General features: G+C 37.3%; 1 pseudogene; it reads left to right on the plus strand.

The window, feature by feature from the left end:
- The first annotated feature begins 4540 nt into the window (after positions 1-4540).
- Positions 4541-11342, plus strand: LOC126721069 (anthocyanidin 3-O-glucosyltransferase 2-like; annotated as a pseudogene).
- The last annotated feature ends 13387 nt before the right edge of the window (positions 11343-24729 follow it).

Below are 24729 nucleotides of genomic sequence, written 5' to 3' on the forward strand. Positions count from 1 at the left end.
ACATGTGAAGAGTATTAAAATAAAACAATGCTTGAGTGGGTTACCTAAGACCAGATCTTAGAATTTAGTAAGAAAAAGAGTGCTAATTTTGAAAAAAATTGAGCATATGAGAAAAAATGAAGAGGTGTTTGGCTCAGTTATTGTGGCTGTGATTTACTTATTTGTTCACAGTCAAGATTGTCCAATATATTTTAGAAGAGAGAAAGTATAGAAAAGACAAAGACAGGCTGAATGTCAAAGGGTTCAAGCGAGGTTTGACATGCATTGTAAAACAGGTCATGAAGATTAGCTCTTTTTTAGTAGGATTTCTAGATGTTTCTTGCATGTTTATAAAGCTTGCCAAGGTGGTGAAGGAAAATTTTTAATAATTCAAGTAGGAAGTAATTTTTGTTAAAAATAGGTGTTAATTTTGAATGGAGTTTCAATGTAAAGAAGACATGTCTATAGTTGGGTATGACAATAATGATGATGGTGGTGGCAACAATGTTCCCTCATCAAGTAGTTTTTTCATTTTATTATTGCAATTTTTTACCGAAAGCACTGTTTTTCACCCTAAAAAAAATCTGATTGTGATTTTTTTTTTCCTAGCTAGCCTGGATTCCTTATGTTAATACTTACATATCATTCATGTTGGGCTGGCTGTGTTTGGTTTCCGAAATATTGGAGTAATGTAATGTACTATTGGATTGGTTTTGATTAAGGTATTTGGGTTAGAATTCATTTTGTTTTGGGTTATTAACCAAATCCAAGTTAGTTTAGGTTGTAATGAAATTGTAAGTGGTATGTTAGTATAGACTTTTTTAATATTAAATAATCACATAAGAACTTTTGCGGTGGAATATAGACTCAATAAGTCTATGTGCTCAGTGCTCTATACCTTAAGTGACCAAATAGTGATCACCTTAATTTTTACAGAATAATTAAGTATAATCCTCACATGAAGCTTTGTGTGTGTGTGTGTGTGTTTTTTTCTTTTGGGCAGTAAAATATATTTTACTGTGAAGGATACTTTGACGAACGTTTCTTTCATTCTTTTTTCTTTTTTTTAAAATCTTTTTTATATAGGTTAGGGAAGAGTTTTAGACTTGCATTTTCTTTTCTTTTTTTTCAGCTAAAAGTACTTGCCTCTTTGTAGTAAAAAAAATTCCTGCTGAGGTTTTGGACTTTCTTACTGTCAAGGATACTTTGATGATCGTTTCTTTCTTCTTCTTCTTTTTTTTTCTTTTTTATATAGGTTAGGGTAGAGTTTTAGACTTGCATTTTTTTTTTCCTTTTTTTTTTCAGCTAAAAGTACTTGCCTCTTTGTAGTAAAAAAATTTCAGCTGAGGTTTTGGACTTTCTTTCTTCAAGCTAGTGAGTTAGGCTGCTTAGATTTGGTGCAAATGTGAGTTGGGTGTTTTGTCATTTGATGAATTGCCTTGAATGTGTTTGATTATTGTTGTCAATTAGACATACATTAGAGTTGTGAATGAGATTTACACTACTTTGACTCAAAAGAACAAAAAAGCAAGCCCTCTCTCAAAAGTCTTTTTAAAGAATAGAGAATGCCAAGAAGAAATTTGCACTTGACCATAAATTAGGATTTAATATTGGATTGCTTCAAAGAATTATGTAGACTGTTTAATCTATCCTCTGGAATTGTTTTCCCAGTTTCAGGCTTCTTTTTATTTTTCTTCTTCTTTGGGTAAACAATATTGAACTTCTTCTTTTCTTTGTTTGCAGATTCATCTTGATGCCAAACTCAAGATTTACTGTCAAAATCAAAGTTTGAGAGGGAATTTGTAGCTTGAAAGCGGATGGATTTATTTCATCTTTGATTACTATGTTTCTAGTTATTTTAATTTTTCGACTAAGTCAATATAGTGTATTTAATTGTATTGTGGCTGTTTGGATCAGTTATATATCTGCTTGAATGCATCAAAATTTTCCTTATGTCTATTGAATTTTGCATAAGAATTTGTATCATGACTATAATGTAGTGATGTCAAATATGGTTCACCAGTTTTTCCATATTTTCAAGGTAAATTTTTAAAGCAGTAAAGCACAATCTTGATATAGAAGTTTGATAATCTTATACAAGTTGTTTTGGTATTGCATGTCATATTATATAGGCTATTGTTTTCTTTTCATCATCTATTGAGTATTTTTTTTTTTTTTTTTGAGAAAATCTTTTTAGTAGTTGAATGCATGCTCAGTTGCTTAATGGAACACTATGGTGTTTTACCCAAGAAATATGATAAGTTAAGACACTTTGTTTTCTGAAACAGTATGCCATGGTTCAGATATACAGATATAACAATCTAAATTTTTCTTTCTGTTTCTTCTCCTCTCTTCACTTAAAAAAAAAAAATATGATAACAAATTCTTATGGCTTTATTACTTCTAATGAAACCATTTTTACAATTATACAGAGATTATCGTTTTCACCTCTTTTATCTTTTGAAAAAAAAATCATTTCCAAAAACAAACAAAAAAGGAGGAAAATTATAAATGCAACATATATACCTGGTTATGTGTGACTTTAAATGAAGCTAAGCATTGTTGGCCACAGAAATTTAAAAGCAGAACAAATTATAAATGCAACATATATACCTGAATGCATGTAGTGGAAGCATGACAACTAAGTTTATATTGAATGTAAAGTTTAATAATACATAAAATGATCCCACGCATTGCGCGGGTTAAAAGCTAGTTTTATATAATAGTAAAGATGTGTGTGTGTGTGTGTGTTTTATAAAATCTCGAAACAACTTAAAACTGTATGTCAAAATAGGCCAGTACTAAAATATTCTATTCCACTAAACAAAACGAAATGGACTCGAAATGAAATTAATAACATATACAATAGACTTTAGTGAATTTATTAACAGATATTTTTGATGTCACGAAAGTTTGGAGAAAGCACACATGCTGCTTTTTTTTTATGGACAGAAACTAAACTATTAGCTTCTGAGTAGTAAATTTTGAATCCACCAAAGGTTCATTAAATCTATAAAGAGATAAACCAGAATTCACTAGAAAAAGAATATATATAGATCTATTAGATAATAATACTAAAATAGGGTACAAATAAATAGTCATGGTCATTGTAGTGTTATGATGTGTGGGCAAAACTCACAAAACGGATAAGTATTAAATAGTTATAATATTATATTAAAAAAAGAAAAAAAAGAAAAGAAAAAAGAGGTAGAGTTTGAATATTCGATGATGACGACGTTCTTCTAAAAAAAGAAAGGATGTTGACGTGGGTTATCAGTGACTTGTCACTATGTGCCGTTGTCGCCACCGCGTTGCCTGTAGCGACCCATTTGGCCGACTTCTCTTCAGCTTCTGTTGCTACTTTTTCTTCTTTGTCTGCTCAGATCATACATTTCTTTATCTTCTTCTGCCTTTTATGTTTCTTTTTATTTTTATCTTAAATTTTTGTTGTGTTGTGTGCTTGACAAGTACGAACAAGTCACTGATAACCCACGTCAACAATTTTTTTTGTTGAGAACGTCAAAATCGTTTAATATTCAAACTCTACCTCATTTTTCTGTTTTTTTTTCCCTAAATATATATATATATATATATATATATACACTCCTTCCGTCCCACTTTGTTTGTCCCGTTTAAAAAGTCAAACTTTTGAGGAGAACATCATTTATTATCTTGTCTACCTTTCAAAAATGTATAAATTTTCAGAACTACCCTTAAATAAATTTATCAAAAAATTGAATTAGTAAATTAATAGGGATATAATAGGAATATTAATAAATTAATGATTTTTATTTTTAGAAATAGGATAATATTTTGGGACACCCCAAAATAAAATAGAGGACAAATAAAATAGGATGGAGGAAGTATATATATATATATATATATATATCTATTAAATAATAATACTAAAATAGGGTACAAATAAATAGTCACGGTCATTGTAGTGTTCTAACCTGTGGGCAATGCACACAAAATGAATAAGTATTAAATAGTTATAATATTATATTATAAAATAAAAAAAAAAAAAAAAAGAAAAAGAAAAAAGAGGCAGAGTTTGAATATTAAATGATGTTGACGTTCTTCTCAAAAAAAAAAAGAAAAAAAAAAATAGATAAGACGTTGACGTGGGTTCTCAATGACTTGTCCCTACTTGTCAAGCACACAAAGCAACAAAAAGGTTTTTTTTTTTTTTTGATGAAAAGCTGAAATTCATTCATAACCGAAAATGGAGCTGAGCCTTATTTGTATTACTTCCTTGCAAAGCAACAAAAAGTTAAGATTAAAATAAAATGAAACATAAATGATTCAATTTGGCTTTTCCAACAAGTTAAAAATATTAATGGTCCTCTTCGACTCTTCATTAAATTATCCTTATTTAAAAAATAATAATAATAATTAATGCCTGCTCCTGAGGTCCAGAAAAGACTAGAAATATATATATATATATATATATATATATATATCCCATTGTCAAGGCCAGCAAAGCCATGACCTCACTTCTCTCCCTATCCAAGATATGAGACATTATATAACCAATGCTAAAAGCTACAACTGAATATCAATTGCACATTGTATTTCTATTATTTTGCACATTTTCATACACATCTACGATAATCGAAAGAAAGGCCGGAGAGCAGAAGTTTTGATAAAATATCTGGTGAAGCAGACAATGGAGTTGATGTTCATTCCATTCCCGAGTATTAGTCACCTCATACCAATGGTAGAGCTTGCAAAGCTATTAACAGAACGAGACGACAGGCTCGTGATAAAGATCTTCATAATGAAGCAATCATCTGACTCAAAGGTTTGTGCCTACATTGAATCGCTTAATTCCTCCTCCATCAGCAATCATATCAAATTCATTGACCTACCTGCTGAAGACGAACCCACCACTTCTTTCAATTCCTTTTCATTTATGGAAAGCCAAAAACCCCTACTCAAAGATGTTCTTTCCAAGCTTACTCTTGCCGAGTCGAGCTCTAATACATCTCAAGTAGCTGCATTTGTCTTGGACATGTTCTGTACACCGATGATAGATGTAGCTAATGAATTTGGTATCCCTACATACATGTACTACACCTCAAGTGCTAATGCTCTTGGTTTCACTTTTTATTTTCAAACCCTTCATGATGAACACAACCAAGACATTTTGGCTTACAAAGACTCAGACACTGAGCTGGTTGTGCCAAGTTTTGTCAACAAAGTCCCAGCTAAGGTCTTGCCTTCTGGACTTCTAGATAACTCTCTTTTTTTTATTAACCAAGCAAGACGGTTCAAAGAAACAAAGGGTATTATTATAAATACATTCATGGAACTTGAACCCTTCGCAATAAACTCCTTTTCTAATGCCAAAACACCACCAGTTTACCCTGTGGGACCTATAATGAACTTGAAGGGCGAAAACCATGAGATCCAAAAGCCCCAAAATGGTTTTGATGTCATGAAGTGGCTTGATGATCAGCCTCTATCATCAGTGGTGTTCTTATGCTTCGGTAGCATGGGAAGTTTTGAAAAAGACCAAGTTAAAGAGATAGCATATGCATTAGAGCATAGTGGCTGTCGTTTCCTATGGTCCTTACGCAAGCCACCACCAAGTGGTGGGATTGCAAGTCCAAGTGATTACACAAACCTTGAGGAAATTCTGCCACAAGGGTTCATCAATCGAACACAAGGTACTGGTAAGGTTATCGGTTGGGCTCCACAAGTGGCGATCTTGGCCCACTCAGCAATCGGAGGGTTTGTGTCGCATTGTGGGTGGAATTCTACGTTGGAGAGCCTTTGGTTTGGTGTGCCTATTGCCGCTTGGCCAATGTTAAGAATATAAAGTGTGAGAAAGACTGAATAGTCTGTATATTGATGTGTGTGAAATAATGTACAATAGAGAGCCTTATATAGGCTAGATATGTGTGCAGTACAAGTAAAAGGAGTAAACTACAAGTACAGTATACTGGGCTAAGCCCAATGGGCTAAACTAGTCTAAGCTATACACTAACATCCCCCCTCAAACTCGAGGTGGCAAGGAGGAAGCCAACTGGAGTTTGGATATAAGATCTCGAAGACGACCAGGCGGGTGAGTCTTGGTAAAGATATCAGCAGGTTGGTCAGCAGAGGAGATGGAGAATAACTGGAGATTTCCTTTCTTAAGATGCTGGCGAGTGATGTGGCAGTCGATCTCAATATGCTTAGTGCGTTCATGGAAGACATCATTATGAGCAATGTAGATAGCACTACGATTGTCACAATAAAGAGGAGTGGCAGTGGGCTGTGGAGCATCCATGTCAGCCAAGAGCCAGCGAAGCCAAACAAGCTCACAAGTGGTGTCGGCAAGGGCACGATACTCAGCCTCAGTACTAGAACGGGAAACCACATCCTGCTTCTTGCTGCGCCACGAGACCAGAGAAGTACCTAACAGGAAACAGAAACCTGTGATAGAGCATCGATCAGTCGGATCACCTGCCCAGTCAGCATCTGAATAGGCATGAAGCTCGAGAGGAGTAATGCAGACCATGATAAAGTGTGCCTTTGACATATCGGAGAATCCGAAGAACAGCAGCATAGTGGACAGAACGAGGTGCATCCATGAACTTACTAACCATACCCACAGCATGTGAAATATCTGGACGAGTAACAGTGAGATAGATCAAACTGCCAACCAACTGACGATAGCGAGTAGCATCGGATATAGGTTCACCGTCCAAGGGTGTGAGCTTTGCATTGTATTCCAAAGGAGTGGAAACAGTCTTGTTATCAGTGACACCGGCTTTAGAGAGAAGATCATAAGCATATTTAGCCTGGGAAAGATAGTATCCATCAGAGGATGAGGTAACCTCAAGCCCAAGAAAATAGCTGAGAGTGCCCAAATCTTTCATCTCAAAATGCTGACTAAGGAAGTTCTGAAGAGAACGGATACCTGCAGAATCATCTCCAGTAATAATCATATCATCAACATAAAGAAGAATAAGAGTGATACCAGCAGAGGATCTTCGAACAAAGAGAGCAGTGTCATGAGGACTCGAAGTGAAACCCTGCTGAGCAACAACTGAGCTAAACTTTTCAAACCAAGCTCGAAGAGCCTGCTTAAGGCCATAAAGAGCACGGCGAAGGCGGCAAACTTGATTGCCTGAGTGTGGATAGCCAGGGGGTGGTTGCATGTACACTTCTTCATGGAGGTCTCCATTGAGGAAAGCATTCTTCACATCCATTTGATAAAGAGGCCAATGGCGAACAGCAGCCACAGCAATGAGACATCTAACAGATGTAAGACGAGCAACAGGAGCAAATGTTTCCTCATAGTCAATACCATACTCCTGAGTAAAGCCCTTGGCAACTAGGCGAGCCTTGTATCGTTCAACAGATCCATCAGCCTTGGTCTTGATCTTGTAAACCCACCTACAACCTACTACAGACTGACCAGGAGGCAAATCAACCATATCCCACGTGTGATTCTTATGAAGGGCATCTAGTTCTTCATTCATAGCTTGCTGCCAAAGAGGGTCAGTATGAGCCTCACGATAGGTGTGAGGTTCATAGAGAGTGGCAAGAGCAAAAGAGCAATGATAATCAGTGAGATAAGGGGGAGGAATGCTTACCCGAGTGGAACGACGAAGTTCAGGACTAATAGGAGACTCAGAAGAGGGTGGTGCCACAGGATCTAAGACAGGTGGGTCATATGCCGGAGACAGAACCGGAGATGAGTCGTCTGGAGAGGCAGTCGATGCTGAAGAATCCTCCACAAGTTCAGGATAGAGAGGGAGGAAAAGATCAGTAAAAATGGGAGACTCTGAGGAAGAAGATGTAGGAAACTGCTGAAAACTCGTGAAAGGACGATGTTCCCAAAACTCAACATGACGGGAGACACGAAGGCGATGAGAAATGGGATCATAACAGCGAAACCCTTTTTGAGACACACCATAACCAAGGAAACAACAGAGACGAGTACGAGGTTGGAGCTTTGTTCGTTCATGAGGAGGAAGAGAGACAAAGCAAGCACAACCAAAAACCCGAAGAGAGGAGTAGTCAGGAGTTTGACCATAGAGAAGCTCAAATGGTGATTTGTTGTGTGTAGTCGGTGAATGAATACGATTAATAGTGTGCACAGCAGTGAGTGCGGCCTCACCCCAAAATCGCTCAGGAAGAGAGGCAGAAATGAGAAGGGTGCGGACAACATCAAGAATGTGACGATGTTTTCGTTCTGCACGACCATTTTGTTGAGAGGTGTAAGGACAAGACCGCTGAGGAAGAGTACCATGTCTGTCTAAAAAGGATAGGAAAGATTTATCATTATATTCTTGAGGATTATCTGATCGAAAGACTTTAACGGTGCGATTGAACTGTGTTTCAATCATTTTGTGAAATGTTTGGTAAATAGACATAAGTTCAGACCTATGGTGAAGCAGATAAATCCAAGTATACCGAGAAAAATCATCCACAAATATGACAAAATATTTAGATCCCCCTTCAGTGGGAACAGGTGCAGGACCCCAAATATCAGAATGTATAAGATCAAAAGGAGCAGAAGAAAAGGAGTCACTTTTATTAAATGGCAATTTAGTTTGTTTACCAAAATGACAGGAAGTACAATCAAAATTTTGAAAACTGAACTGAACCTAAATGACCTTGAGAAGCTAACAATTGAAGACGAGATAAGGATGGATGACCAAGACGAGCATGCCATAGATCAAGTGAGGAGGTGGCAGTGGTAGCAGCTGCAGAAACAACTTGTGAAGGAATCTTCAAGTCATGAACCTCAAACATGCGACCAACCTTACGGCCTGTCCCAAGCACTTGACCCGTCCGGGGATCCTGCACATCCACACCATGATTAGTAAATAGAAGATCTACGCCTAATTCGCAAAGTTGACCAACAGAAAGCAAATTGAGGGATAACTTTGGAATATGAAAAGTGTCACTAAGGGATAAACAAGGAGAAGAGATTTTTCCTTTATGACTAACAGGCATAGGAGTTCCATCAGCAGTGTAAATGGTGATTGGATGTTCTAAGGGTGCCTTATCAGAAAATTGGGATTCATCAGGAGTCATATGGTTACAACATGCAGTATCAAAAAATCAAGGTTGTTTACCTGAGGTGACAGAAAGGGCAGTGGAAGTGTGGGATAAAACCTGTTGAACAACTGCCTCAATATCAACCGTAGTAAGTGAGGAAGCCAAAGATGGACCTGTAGGAACCGATGGATCTGAAGGATATACAGCAGCTGCCTGAGGAAGAGAAGCTTTATTCTGTTCTTGCACAAATTTCTGTAGCTTACGACAAACAGAGATGTCATGGCCTTTGGCACGGCAAAACTTGCAGTGAGCACCTTTGGAAGACTGAGAGGTGGGATGCCCGGAGTTTATTCGCGGAGGAGCAGTGAATGCAACAATGGGAGGCTGTGGTGAGGGTGTAGCCAAGACATGATCAGATGATGTCATGTGATAAGTGGGCCGCCGATTCTCCTCAGAAATGAGCTCCTTTACTGCAGCATCAAGAGAAGGAGTAGGAGACCGGCTAAGTAGAGAAGCCCTAGTAGGCTCAAAATCCTCACGTAAACCCATCATGAAGTGCATAAATCTACGACGATCCCGATATTTGACAAAGAGCTCAATGTCCTTAGAACACACCAGTGGAGGATCTGCAGCAGAGAGTTGTTCCCACATAGTAGAAGTCTGAGAATAAAAATCAGAAATAGACTGACCTGTCTCTTGGCGCATTTGATAAAGTTTTGATTCAATGTGAAACTCCAAGCTTGAATCATTAGTGCAGTTATAACGATCGGCCAAAAATTTCCAAGCAGCCTCAGCAGTTTCAAGACGAGGAAGAAGATTATGAATGGAGGGAATAGAGGTATTGATAAACCAAGATAAGATCTTACTCTGAATACTCTCCCATTCTTCTAGACGTTCTTCATAATCATCTGTTGTAACAGCAGTCTTGGAAGACTCTTCAGCAGCTGTGGCTTTGGATTTAGGGTTTGGTACTGGCTTAGGAATTGAACCAGTCACATATCTCCACAGTTTACGACCCTTGAGAAAGACAGTCATATTCTGAGACCATGCATGATAGCTAGTAGGACCATCCAACATGATGGTGATAGGACGTATGATATCTCGTTCACTTTGTTGAGCCCTAATGAAGAAAATGACCAAAAAGTGATATTTAGATACCTCAAATGCAGAAACGGAGTCCAAAATCAGAATCTATGCGAAAAACTGAGCAAGACAGGTCCTGTTGAAAAATTTTGACTTGGTCAACGGTCAACGGTCAAAGTCAACGGTCAAAGTCAAAGTCAACGGTCAAGTCTGGTCCAGTCAACGGCTGACGTGTGCTGACGTGGCAGGGTGACGTCACACTAGGGCTGACGTGGCAGTTCGCGAAACGGAGCTGGCGCGTGTAAGCGCGTGTGGCGCGTGGAGAACGGCTGGTCTGGCGCGTGGGGGCGCGTGAGTGAGAGTGACGGCGCGTGGCGGCGTGTGGCAGCGCGTGGAGCGCGTGCTCGTGAGGCAGAAACTTCAGGCGGCGCGTGGCGGCGCGTGGCGGCGCGTGTGAAGTGTTTTCTGGCCGTTCTTGGTTGGGTTTTGCTCGGGATTGTCTGTTTTGTCACTCAATGCCTTTGCTTTGACAGTTGGATGAGCAGAACAATGAGATCCGAGATTTGCTGGGACTGTGGGCGTGACGGCGGTGACTCGCTTCTGACAGTGGCTACTGGATGAAGGCGAGGGCAGCGGAAGAACGCCGGAGATGTCCACAGGAACCAGGAAGTCAGAGGATTGGCTCTGATACCATGTTAAGAATATAAAGTGTGAGAAAGACTGAATAGTCTGTATATTGATGTGTGTGAAATAATGTACAATAGAGAGCCTTATATAGGCTAGATATGTGTGCAGTACAAGTAAAAGGAGTAAACTACAAGTACAGTATACTGGGCTAAGCCCAATGGACTAAACTAGTCTAAGCTATACACTAACAGCCAATTTATGCTGAACAACAAATTAATGCTTTTGAGATGGTGAAAGAGTTGAGATTAGCTGTTGAGGTTAAAATGGATTACAGTAAAAGTAAGCAAATTATTGTAACGGCTATGGAGATAGAGAGAGGAATAAGGGAAGTAATGGAGCCCAATAGTGAGATAAGGAAGAACGTGAAGGAAATTAAAGAAAAAGGTAGGAAAGCTTTGATGGATGGTGGATCTTCGCACTCTTCATTGAATCATTTGATTGCTGATTTGATGGGCAACATAGCTCATTGAGATCAATTTTCATGAAGCAAAGAAGAAGATTATCTTTTTATCTTTGTGACAATGCAATGTTTATTGAGAATAAAAGAGCCTTTTCATATGATTTATATACTATTTTTGTAAGAATTCTCCTTTTTTATTTATTTATAAATATAGTCTATTTATCACTTTTAATAACGACAATTGCTAAAGAGTCCATTGCAGCCTTAGAAAAAAGAATCCATCTACTTTCGGCAACCCAGCTATGCCCAGTGTTGACCTCTTTAGTCTTGACATTCATACTTAAAAATTTGTAAATGAATGGAAATATCGAATGACTTAAAAAATATGCTAAGATCTCAAGAAAAATAAGAAAAACAAATTATATGTAAAATAAAACTAGCTTATAACCTATATTTATACATATGATGAATTTACATATGATGAATTTACAAATAAACATAACTAAATGGGTATTAAAATTTTACTAAATGGACATGTGCACAAAATTATACTCTAATTAAAAATCTAATTTGATTTGCTCTCAGTTTTGACTTTAAGTGACTGTTTGGATTTGGCTTCTTGTATCCACGTTTTGCTCTCAGCGTGTTTCAGCCCTTTTTTCTTTTTTTTGGGTAGCTGCACTTGTTGACTTTTTGTCCGTGAACAGTGCATTCGTGCACTGTTCACGGACCCACAAATTTCACTTTTTAACAACTTTTTCATTAAAAATGGGTCACACGATACTATTCACACATTTAAAAATTATTTTGCTACAGTGTTTTCAGTTTTTAGTTTCAGCAAAATAAGTTCTATCCAAACAGATCCTAAATATATACTAGCTTGTAACTTGTTCTTACGCAAAGGAACATTAAACAACGGTGATAAAAAGGACTGAAAATCAATAAAAATTAAACTGTTGAAGTTGCAAAATTCCTAAAGTGACAAAAATCCATCTGTATTCCAAATAAGAGATACAAAACTAAATGGAGAGAGAGATAGAGATGAACCTTTGTGAGAATGATAAAAAATAATAAAAAAAAATTAAAAATAAAAAAGATAAAGAAGAAAAAACAAACAAATCTAGAGATAATAATTGAACATAAAGAACTATTTACTTAGAGAGAGAAGGAAGGGACCTAAGGTAGAGAATGGTGGTGTAGTGAAGACAACGAGCTTCTCTAAAACCTTTAAAGAGAGAGAATTCAAAGATTTTAGCTTATATGACAATCCAATTTCTACATTGCAGCATTTATATAATTATTTATAAAAACTCTTCGGGTTCATAGAGTTTGTATAGGTTTTTATAAATATATATATATATATATATATATGTAAGGTTGAATTTTATCAACCATCTTGTTGGCTTTATTCTGTACCAAATTTGCTTGTATTTTAGCAATTAGTAACCCTGTATTTAGGTGGGAATCATGTGAGGGTAGTGTGTGAGAGAGTGTGAAGAAATGCTCAAGATTGTGCAAAGAAGTTGGGACTCGCGATTGGATCTCGCGGGTGGCTCGTGGCTTGCAAGCCGCCAGAAGTTGCACGCATGCCAAGCATGCAGAGAAGCTGAATCGTCATGCCAGCTATAGCACTACAAGACAAAAAGTCCAGTCTGGCCATTCAGTTACCTCGCAGCTGGAACTCGTGGCTCAGTCAAGTCGCGAGGCCAAGCCACCAATCAGCTCTGTTTTGAAAAACTGACTCTTCGCATTCTATTCTCACCTTAGTATATATACCTCTTATACCCACGAAATGTAGAGAGCTTCCAGAGAGAATTTTGAGAGAGAAACACTAGAGAAAAACAAGATTGACTCATCCACAATCTTCACATAGAGAATCTTCAAATTCCTCTACTCTCTTCCTCTCCATTGTTACATCCTTGAGAGATTCATTACCAAAACATTTTCTCACCATACCCACATATGTGAGAAGGCCATTTGGTGCTTGGGAAGCAGTTAGGAAGGGACCAATTTCATATTGGTTGATGCTATGGTTAGTAGCGGAATCCGGTAAGCTAAAGAAGAAATAGGTTCGACGTAACCTCGTTGGAGTAGGAGCTTAAAGGGCTTAGGTACACTGGGTAGATTAGGCTTGGAGGGTCTTCTACTGTTCATGTATCTCAACTACATTCTTTAGTGGATTATTTACGGCTTGGAGGGTGGCAGAGAGGTTTTATGCCAAGGGCTTCAGTTTCCTCTTCGATAACACATTGTTGTGTTGTCCTTGTGTTTGCATCTCTCTTCCCTTAATCTTTGCCATATAATTTCTGTTGTGGATCTGATTTTATTTGGTTTAGATTGTTTGTCAATTCTATATTAAGCTTATGTTCATATTCCGCACATTAATTATTTGATATTAAGCTTGAATTGGTAATTTGTTAATTGGGGGTCTAAACGTTCATAGTGTTTTATACGCTATTTGAACATTCAATATATATATATATATATATATATATATAACCTCTTCAAGTTTTACACTAACATGCTAGAATGTTTGTTCACATGTTGAATTTTTTTGAAAATGAGAATCACATCTTACACAATAGTTTATGTGAATCTAATTCATTGGTTAAGAAGTATAAAAAAAGAAATAGAATATTGTGTGATAAGGTTGATATTCTGAAAAGAAAATTCAATCTAGAAAGAGCATGGAAAATGAAGATAAGTTTCTGTTTGAAGGTTAAGAGTGCTTGTCCCATGCCTGCCTATTTGTGCACACCTCATTGAAGGTATTTAATTCATGTTTATGGTATCTTTATAGCGGCTGTTCTTGTCATATGACAGTTGATAAATCACTGTTTAAGTCACTCAAAGAAAAGATTGGTGACTATGTAACATTTGGCAATGAGAGTCATGCTCAAGTTCTTGGCAAAGGGACTATTGAGATACCTGAATTACCTCTATTGAAGGATGTCTTATACATCAAAGGGTTGAAGGCAAATCTTTTAAGCATCACTCAAATATGTGATGAGGATTTCCTTGTTCAATTCTTAAAGAAGGGGTGCACAATCGTTGATGAAGAAGAGATTCAAGTCTTGGAAGGAAAGAGGACTATCGACAATTGCTACGGAGTGGTTCCTACAGCACCAATTTCCTGCAGAATTGCTCGTGTTGACATGTTGGAACTTTGGCATCAAAGATTCGGACATGCAAACTTCAAACAAGTGGCTAAAGTCTCCAAATTTGAAGCTATTGAGGGACTTCCAAAATTTGGAAAGTTGGAGAAGACTTTTTGTGGTGCATGCCAAATGGGGAAGCAAACAAAGGCAAGTCACCACAAGGTGAATGTGATCGCCTCTTCACGATGCTTAGAGCTTCTTCATGTTGATCTAATGGGGCCCACAAGAACTGAAAGTCTAGGAGGAAAAAGGTACATTATGGTCATTGTTGATAATTTCTCAAGATACACCTAGGTTGAATTTCTTAGAGAAAAATTGGAAGCGTGTGAGAAATTGAAAATTCTTTGCAAGAGACTACAAAACGAGAAAGGGGTTCCTATTGTCAAGATAAGGAGTGATGATGGCAAGGAGTTTGAGAATGCAAGATTTGAGTCGTTTTGTGAGAAGAATGGAATCAAAAAGGAATTTTTAGCTTCCAAAACTCCTCAACAAAATGGGGTGGTTGAGAGGAAGAATCGGGTGATTCAAGAAATGGCGAGAGTTATGCTACTTAACAAGCAAATTCCTCAAAAGTTTTGGGGAGAGGTTGTGAACACCTCATGTCACATTGGCAATAGAATATATTTTCGAGCTAGAACAAAGAAGACCACATATGAAATTTGGAATGAAAAGAAGCCAAAAGTGAAGTACTTCCAATTATTCGGAAGCAAGTGTTACATTCTCAATGATCGTGAGAACCTTGGGAAGTTTGATGCAAAAATTGATGAAGGCATCTTCCTTGGGTATTCTACTAATAGCCAGGCATATAGAGTATTCAACAAGAGAACAAAGACGGTAATGGCCAACTCCAAGAGAACAAAGATGGTAAGTTGGAATGGCTTGAACCACAACTTTGATCAAGATTTCTCTTCCAACTTGTGAAAACAACTTCTCTTTCCAACCCTGTAATTTCCTCCAAACTCTTTCTTTAATGTAATCAAAACTCACTTTTTTGTGTCTTCCAATAAGTGATGGCAAACTCAAATACTTGTCATAGTGCATAATTTTAGTATCCCCAAGTACTTTCTTAATTTCCATTCTTGTTGCTTCGGTGGTGGACTCGGTAAAAAATAGAGAAGTTTTTCTTCGATTTATTTGTTGTCTGGAAACACTTTGATAGGTTGCTAATATTTACAACACCTTTTGACAGTCATATCTATTAGCCCTGCAAAAAAGCAAACTATCATCTACAAAGAGCAGATGGGTTAGTCTTGGACTCCTCTTACAAAAGGAGAAGCCCCTAATAGAACCATCATTGTTCGCCTTGGATATAATACTATGTAAGCCTTTAGTTCACAAGAGAAAAAGGAATAGGGATAAGGGATCGCCTTGACGAATCCCCTTAGTAGGATGAATAAGACCTTTTGGTTTGCCATTCACTAAAATCAAATAGGAGACTGAATTAACACATATCATCATAAGATTTATCCACCTCTCATTAAACCCCAATTTTCTCATTACTTCCTCCAAAAAAGGCCACTCCACTCTATCATAAGCTTTGCTCATATCCAATTTGAGAGTCATATAGCTAGTTTTGCCAGATTTGTGATTTTTCATACTATGGAGAGTTTCAAAAGCTATAAGGATATTATCAGAGATCAAGTGATTTTTTTTAATGCACTTTGGTGTTCTGTAATTAAGGAAGGAAAAAAAAATTTCAATCTATTTGCTAGCACCTTGGAAAATTTTTTGCAAAGGACATTACAAAGGCTTATAGGACGATATTCAGAAATAGACTGTGGGGAAGAGTGGTTGTATTTAGGTATGATGGAATGGTTTTTGTAATATCACAACCTACCAAATTCCAATAATTTTGATAGAAAAGAGGAGGCATACTATTAGGACTTGGGAGTTTTAAGTGGAGCCATCTGTTTCAAAGCCACTTGTACTTCCCATTCCATAAATCCTACAATAGTTGAGCATTCATATCATCCGTGAGTAACTTTGGAATTGGATTCATTGCTTCCTCATTCATGACCGAATTTGTGGATGTAAAAAGTCCCTAATAATAATTTGTGAAGGTTTCTGCAATACCTTCCTGATTGGAAATCCACTCTCTGCCTAAATTATAGATGCTTGTGATCTTATTACCCTATGTCTCTGAGCTACTCGGCTATGAAAAAATTTTGAATTTTATCTTCCCCAACCAGCTAGAAAGATTTAACCCGCTGTCTCCACATCTTGGTTTCCTTAATCATCAAGTCATTCACCTCTTTATTTAATTCTCCAACCCGAAGATTACATCCTGAATGAATAACCAATTTCTCGCCCCTTGCTAGAATTTTCTCTTCTCAACAAACTCCCACCTAACATTCCTAAAATGTTGTCTACTCCACTGTGTTAATTGAATACCACACTTCTCCACCTTTCTCATTACTTGTATCTCGGGATCACAATGGAATTGGTCCCACCACACTACCTCAATCGTGTGGCCACAACCCTTATCCGAGTGCCACATCTCTTCAAATCTAAATGGTCTAGAAAGTGGTGGAGCTTCTAAACCATTTGGGACAATCTAGAGAGGAATATGATCAGAAGTATTGCTGCTAAGATGAAAAACCTTAGTCGCTATAGACACTGCATTTTGTACCCCTTATGACTTGAGCCCCGTTCCCCAATTATGTTAGAACTCTGAAGCCCAAGGTTTATTTAGGGCACAATTAGATGAAAATTGACTTGAGGAAAGTGTTTGTGGAAAATATAACTTATTTTTAGAAGAATAAAACTATTTTTGGAAAAGAAAGGCCATGGAAACCCTGGATTTTGCAAACGCATACATGCGTTTATGTACACACACTCAAGCTATGTGCATGCATGCTTACTGCATGCGCACGCATACATGGGCATGCATATGCATGCTAGGGTTCTAGAAACTATGTAAGGAAAGTTTTCTTCATTTAAACTTGGTTTGGAACGAATCCCACATCATCTGAGAGTCGTACCAAACCCTTATTTTTCGAATATATAAAGCCATAAAAGGTACTTTTTCAAAGATGACAAAATTCAATGGTAAAACACACAAGATTTACTAGAAAATAATGAATTAAAGAGAGATTTTTCACAAAACATCCTCGAGTCAAATTTTATTTGATTGAGACCTTTTCTGGTCTAGATCTTCGAGTTCTAAGTTTACTAACTTGTTTATGAATTAGTTGTGAATAGATTAACTGAAGGGAACGGTCAAAATCAAGCTCTAGAGAGTTCTAGTGTTAAGGTAAAGGTTCTAACTTTGGCTCTTCATTTTTTGCTTTTTTTTTGTTTTGTTTTTTTTTTTTGTTTTTACTTTGTGTGTGTATGTGTGTTTGTATGTATATATATATGCTTAAGTGTTTATAATATGTTTATTTAGTTTATGTTTATTTTGTGTTTGTGTTGGAAGCATGTTAGGGTGTTAGATTTTCTGTTTTCTTAGTTTTTGTTCTGCTTTTTTCTAGGTTAGGGTTTTCAGGTGTGTATGTATGCACATACTTATTACATGCGTATGCATACTTGAAGTATGTGTACGCATACAATTAGGATGCATACACATACCCTATGTAAGTGCACACATACTTTTGCCCAAGTTTTCTTAGTTTTATTGTTTTCTTATTTTCATTCCTATTGTTTTTCCCTTTGTTTTATTTACTTGTTATAGCCTCTATTTAACCTAGTTTACCTATGTTTAAGCCTCTATCTCTCTGTTTTATTTTGTTTTATCTCTTTGAAGTTTGCTATGGTCTTAGATGGTTTTAATTCCATGAACATGCATATGAACATGATCATGCATTGATGCTTAGGTGTTGTGAAGCAGTGAGATAAGCAAGATAAGTCATGCATAATCGCATGATCATGCATTCTTTTGCTTGATGAGTGTGATATGGGTAATGAACACAATATGCTTGATTGAATACCATGTTTTTGACATTTAGATGTTATAACATGTTTGTTTGAATCTGCTTTGTGATGTTGCTGCTCTTGATGATATATGCTTAATGCCATGATAGATGAATGCTAGGTTTGGGGATGATTATGTCACGTTGTTTGCTTTAGATGCATGTTAGAAGTGTGTGTGAGTTAGAATAACATGTTAGATATGCCTTTAATGAGATTAAGACTTGGAACACAATGAGTGGAAACCGACCCACAGGTCGGGTGAGGTTGGGTGCATAACACCTGCCTATCCCCATACCTAAACTTCGGACATGTACTCTAATAAAGATTAGTCCATGAAGGGCACTATATTTATGGTTCATAAACCAAAACTAGGTGGCAACTCCCACGAGGACCGTTGCTTGCACTTGCGCCCACCATCACCCTAAACTGTTGTAGCCAATCATTCGTGCAAAAAGCTCTATCTAATCTCTCCCAAATTGATTGATCATTGGCAAAGTGCTTCCTCCAAGTGAACTTTGAACCCATATAGCCAAGATCAGTAAATCTACATTCGTCTATTGTGTCTCGAAATAGCTACATCTGATTATGGCTTCTCTTATTACCACCTAATTTTTCATCGCTTCTAATCAATTCATTGAAATCTCCCGCGCATAACCACAAAATTTGAAATGTTCGGTCTAGACTTCTGAGTAAATCCCAGGATTCAAACCTCTTTTAAGTCTTTGGTTTGCCATAAAATCCGAATAAATCGCCATTCATTCTCCTTATTCTTGTTGATGATAGCATCAATGTAATTTTTGCTAAAACCCTCCACAGTTACATCTATTGTTGACCTCCAAAACAAAACTAATCCACCCTCGCCCCCCCCCCCCCCTCTGTTGTTCTTGGGGCAATGAACATGAAAGTTCAAATATGTGTATAAACACCCTTGAACGTTTAGACCCCCAAATTACAACTTAACCAATTCAAACATTATGTCAAACAACTAGTGTGGGAAAATTAACATAAGCTATAATGGAATTGGTAAAACTATCTAAGCCAAATTAAAATCACAACCCACAACAGATAATAAAAAGGCAAAGATAGAGAGGAAGGAAGATGCAAACACAAAGACAACATGCGATGTGTTATCGAAGAGGAAACCGAAGCCCTCGGCGTAAAACCTCTCCGCCGCCCTCCAAGCGGTAAACAATCCACTAGAAAATATAGTTGGGATACATGGACAGCAATAGACCCTCCAAGCCTAATCTACCCAGTGCACCTAAGCCCTCAAAGCTTCTTGCACCAACGAGGTTGCGCCGAACCTTTTTCTTCCGGATTCCGCTACTAGATCGTAGCATCAACCAATGAAGATTGGTTTCTTCCTAACTGCTTCCCAGAAATCCAAACTGCTCTCTCACAGTAATGAAAATGGTGAGAACAAGGTTTGGTAAAATGCCTCTCAAGGATTTGACAATGGAGAGGAAGAGAGTTGAGGAATTTGAAGAGACTTTAATGTATAGATTGTGGGTGAATCAATCTTGTTTTTCTTTAGGGTTTCTCTCTCAAAATTCTCTCTAGAAGCTCTCTTACATTTGTGGGTAAAAGGGGTATTTATACTGGAGTGGGAGAGGAATGTGAAACGTCAGGATTTACATAACAGGGGTGGCTCGTGGCTTGAACTCGCGGCTTGACTAAGTCGCGAGATAACCGTATGGCCAGTTGTCCTGTTTTGTCCTGTAGTGCTCCAGCTAGCATGACTGTTCACCTTCCGGCATGCTTGGCATGTGTGCTGCGTCTGGCGGCTTGTAGCCGCGAGTCACCCGCGAGGCCAAGCTGCGAGTCTCTGTTTTCTTGCACACTCTTGAGCAAACTTCACTCTATCTCACTCACTACCCTTACAACAAGCCCACCTAAATACAAGGTAACTAAATGCTGAAATACAAGCAAATTTGGCACGGAATAAAGCCAATTAGATGGTTGAATAAATTCAACCTTACAATCTCCCCCTTTGGCTATTCCGTGACAAAACCCTAAAACAGACTCTAGACTTAACATGTGAGTTGGGAACAGTTGAACAAAACTCACTCACACCTAACTCTAGAAGCTGTGAAGCACTTGAATCATAAGAACATGAAACTCCTGAAACACAACAATACACCATGATCATTGTATGCAAAAAAACATGAAATGCATATGAAGCAAGCTAAAGGTGATCAAGCAAAGATGAAGTTAAGAAATAAACCATGGCTTGATCAACCAAGTGAACACTACAAGGTAGTGATCACAGTGCTCATTCACACTTGGAATGAACACAAGGACATACAAGTTAACAAGCACAAGGCAAGATACTTGTATGCTCAACACTCAACCAATGCATAATACACAAGGTATATGCATCTAGGAACAATCCTACAAGGGCACAAGAGTGACAGTACATAAATCAAAATGCAAGATATTTAGATATAAGTACTGATTTCAACATAGCATAAAAGGCTGCATTAAGCAAGGTACAAACCATAAAGCCTACATAATATGCATAAAAACATTAACCCTAAAAGCTTACAAAAGCACATGGGTATAAACACTAATATAACAGTTTACAAAACACAATATATCAACTTAAACTGAAGAAGAATGCAAAAGACACTCCCCCTTAGGTAATATCCTCCCCCTCTGATCAGGCCTATCACTCCCCCTTTTTGTCATGGAATAGGCTATGCATCCTCTTCCAACTTTCTCTGAATTTGATCCAATTGAGTTTGAAGAGAGGTAAACTTCATATCCCATCGAGTGCTGTGATGGTGTAGAGTAGATGTGAGTCTGGACATCTTTGCTATCAGTAATTTTTATTGTTTGGATAATTTTTTGGGATTGTATATTTTGTTTTAAATTTTAGATTTATAAATTTTTTTATGACCTTTAAAAAGAGGAAAATACTAGATTTACAAACTTTTTTTTACAAATTGTTGTTGTAATGAATGATTATTAGTAAATAAAAAGGTTATGTAAGTAGTGGGCCTAGATGTAAAGCAGTAAGAATTTGTTACCTTAATAATTTATAAAAATGTTGTAAAAAAATTTGTAACCGTAGCATTTCTCCTATAATGATCAATGGTATTATTAAGGGAGGCAAAATGTAATTTTATTGAACAAAGTTGTTGCTAAAATTAGTACCTATATATATACTTCAATTCTTTAAAAAAAAAAAAAAATTTCGGGGGGGGGGGGGGGGGGGGGTGGGGGAACATGAGTTAATGGCTCCGTCCATGGTTACAGAGTTACTTAGAATTCAAATCTGTTCTGTATGTTTACACTCTTAGAAAAGCTATTAATTCAAATTTGAACTAATACTTGAAGAAATATCTAGTATGTATGAAGGGAAACTAGGGAGAAAGACTAACGGAGAAAGGACGAGATTAGGTTTGGAAAAGGAGCAGCTGGTAATTTTTACCTCAACAGACTTATCGCATAGTGCTAGAACTTTGGTGTGCTTTGAATGCCGTGAAGAAGTTTATCCAAGTTGTACTTAGCAGAAGGTTCGTATAATTAATTAGACAGCTTTAGAGCAATTGTGACATGGAAGTGAAATCCCCTATACAATAGTAATCCACAGCATATCCATATCAGAGAAATTCTTCAAGATTGGGAGCATCGATTTTCAATGATCCACCGCTAGCAGATATGGGATGCCAAAATATCCCAAGTAGTTTTGAGTTTCTCTTTTAAGATACTAATATCCGCGTGGTCATTGCAAGTTATAATTTGTAACATGTCAAGAGAGTTGACGATAAACATACTCTTTATCCCACTTATTCTGGTAAGATTCAATATCTTAAGGACCTTGAAACATGAAAGCCATTATCCAAAATAGTCGTCTTGAACTTGTACGGAATCTAAAGCTAATATTTGGAGCGTATTAGTAATAGCACAACCTGCAGTTGATAATGCAAGCAGTAATTTGAGAATCCCATTTGTGGTGTTGAGATTGAGGCAACTCAGGGATTTACAACCACGAACACATAATGGCAAGGCAAAGCTCTCACTAGTGAGTTTAAGTTCGAGATCTTCTAATCCTGAATTCACTGAATGGTACAACCACGTGTAGATATGTTTCGTTTTTAGGGTTTTTTCCATTGAAAGACCAATTAATGGAGTGTCCTTACCCCAAACAAGCTGCATTGAGCCATGAGCCTATCCACAAAGTTAATTGTGATGCCCCAATTTGATTCATTGTATAATGTGTGTGAGTAAGTGATGAATCCCACATCGGGCGTATACTAGGTTGAACTGAGTTTTATTAACAACTACGAAGAGTTTCAATAGTGACTATTCCTTTTGAGATATAGCGCAGATATAGCTAACGTTTTTCCTTGAGTCGTTATATATGGTATTAGAGTTGGTCCGGTAATCCCATGTGAGCTCAAAGACAATATTCCACAAAATCAAAGACGCCTCAATTGTCCTTATGAGTCTACTAGTTTTCCTTTTCGGAAAAACAAATAGTTTACTTTTCCACTTCTTTCTAATTTCTTGTATGAATTGAAAAAAAATAAATAAATAAAAAAAATTTATGTGTTTGTCGTCCTAAGTTTACAACTTTCTCGGACTAAATTTTAATTTGTCATAGCATATTTACAAAGTGGTTCTTGTCAACCTCTAAGCTATGATTACCCTTAAAAAAAAAAAAAAAAAAAAAAAAAAAAAAAATGTAGAGCACTGCATCAACTTAATCTTGATTGGTTTAAAGAATACAAAAATTAGTTGGAACTGTAGACAACTAAATTTCTAGTTTGAAATAAGTCAAACAAGTAAAATAGTTTCACAAATGCGAATTTGTATTGATGAATATGTGGTACAATTCTCTGAAATTACAAAAGAGTGATCCTCTGATTCGATCTCCTTGCAAGACTTATTGATTGGAATTGTGGTAATGTGATTTTGGTTTGAATACAAAATATCCTTCAATTTGGCTGGGGAATGGATTGAAGAGCTTTGAAAAGGAATTACAATGAATCTCTGGCTATGAGCTTGTTAGAAATTCTTTGTTCTTCACATTCTTCGTGTTCTTCTTTGAAGGTTTGTGGTGGAAACTCTTCGATACTTTAGAGGCTTGAATCCGTAGTGTTTCATTGATTTTTGGTTTATTAAAGTTTCTGAAGGCTTTTGGGCTTGATTCCAGCAAACTTTAGGATCTAGGCAGATAGTTTGAATGATTCTGCTTCGAATGTTCTTGGGTTTTGAGGTTGAAGTTCTTGAAGTTCTTGAAGGATTTGAGGCTTGATTCCTGCAAAGCTTCTGTACCTCTGAGTGCTTCTAGATCTTCATTGATGCTACTTGTGCTCTCGATGGCTTGGTCTGTTGAAATGCCTTAGGAACCTTCTATTTATAGGAGTTTGGGGGTGGGTGAGCGACATGTGGCAGAGTATGATTGGTGACACATGTCATAGCATGATTGTTCCGCTTATGTCATCACTTACACGCGCTAGATTGCATATGTCATTGCTTGCACGTGGTGGACTACCCATGTCATCGCCTACACATGCTGATGCGTGATTGGTTTTTGCATGCATTTTATGCCCTTATTTAAATGACACTTGGCAATTTATGTTGGTTTCTAAGTAGTGATAGCAAAACCTAGCAATAGTATGTGGCGCTTTGTAATTGGCTGTATTTTGTGGACTTGGTAGTATGATGTGTCAGCTTGTGATAGGTTGAGAATTTTCCCTCTCTACAAATGCCCTTTTGAGATTTGTTCATGCACACAGTTTTGAAGTGTGATGTGGGAATGAGTTTCGAAAACGGATTTTTACACTTGACTCTTTAAGTTAAGTAGTTGAAGGTGGTGAAGCTTTTAGCAAGATGAGATAATTTCCGAAGAGTAGACCTACCCATATGAAAGGCTTTGATGAGACCGAAAAGGGGTCTGCAAGTATTTGAATGTACTTGCGCAATCAAGCCTTCTCAACAGAGATTAAGTTGAAGTAATTTCAAAAGAGTGTTCCATGGTACTTGGAGTGGGTTGGTGGGGTTGAAAGTTATTTGCAAGTAGTTGGATGTACTTGCGAGATCGAATCATTTCAACAGAGGTTAAGCTAAGGTAATTTCAAAAGAGTATTTTGGATCGTTGGCAACGATCATAGGGTGTAAAAGATGGGGAAGAGGCGAGGATGTTGGCTGGGTACAACATGCAGAGTCATGGTGTTGGCCTCACATTTTTAAGAACTCCTGGTGAAGTTATCTCGAAAGAGTATACTTCGGATTACAGAGAGGACATGTGGGAAAGTGGTTGAGTGCGTATGTGTTATTGTATCACTTAGGTTAAGTTGAGGTCATTTCAAAAGCATATGGATTCTATGTTGATGGTGGTGGTGAAGAAGACGGGGATGAAGCAAAGATGGTGAATGGGTGAAACATACAGCACCATGGAGCTAGCCTTGTGCGCTAGGGAATTTTGGTGTAGATGTTTCTAGGTTATTTTAGGATACGGGATTGACCGCATACTGAATGACGTCCGGCGGTATGTCA

The sequence above is a fragment of the Quercus robur genome, chromosome 4 (genome assembly GCF_932294415.1).
Source record: "Quercus robur chromosome 4, dhQueRobu3.1, whole genome shotgun sequence".
Lineage (NCBI taxonomy): Eukaryota > Viridiplantae > Streptophyta > Magnoliopsida > Fagales > Fagaceae > Quercus > Quercus robur.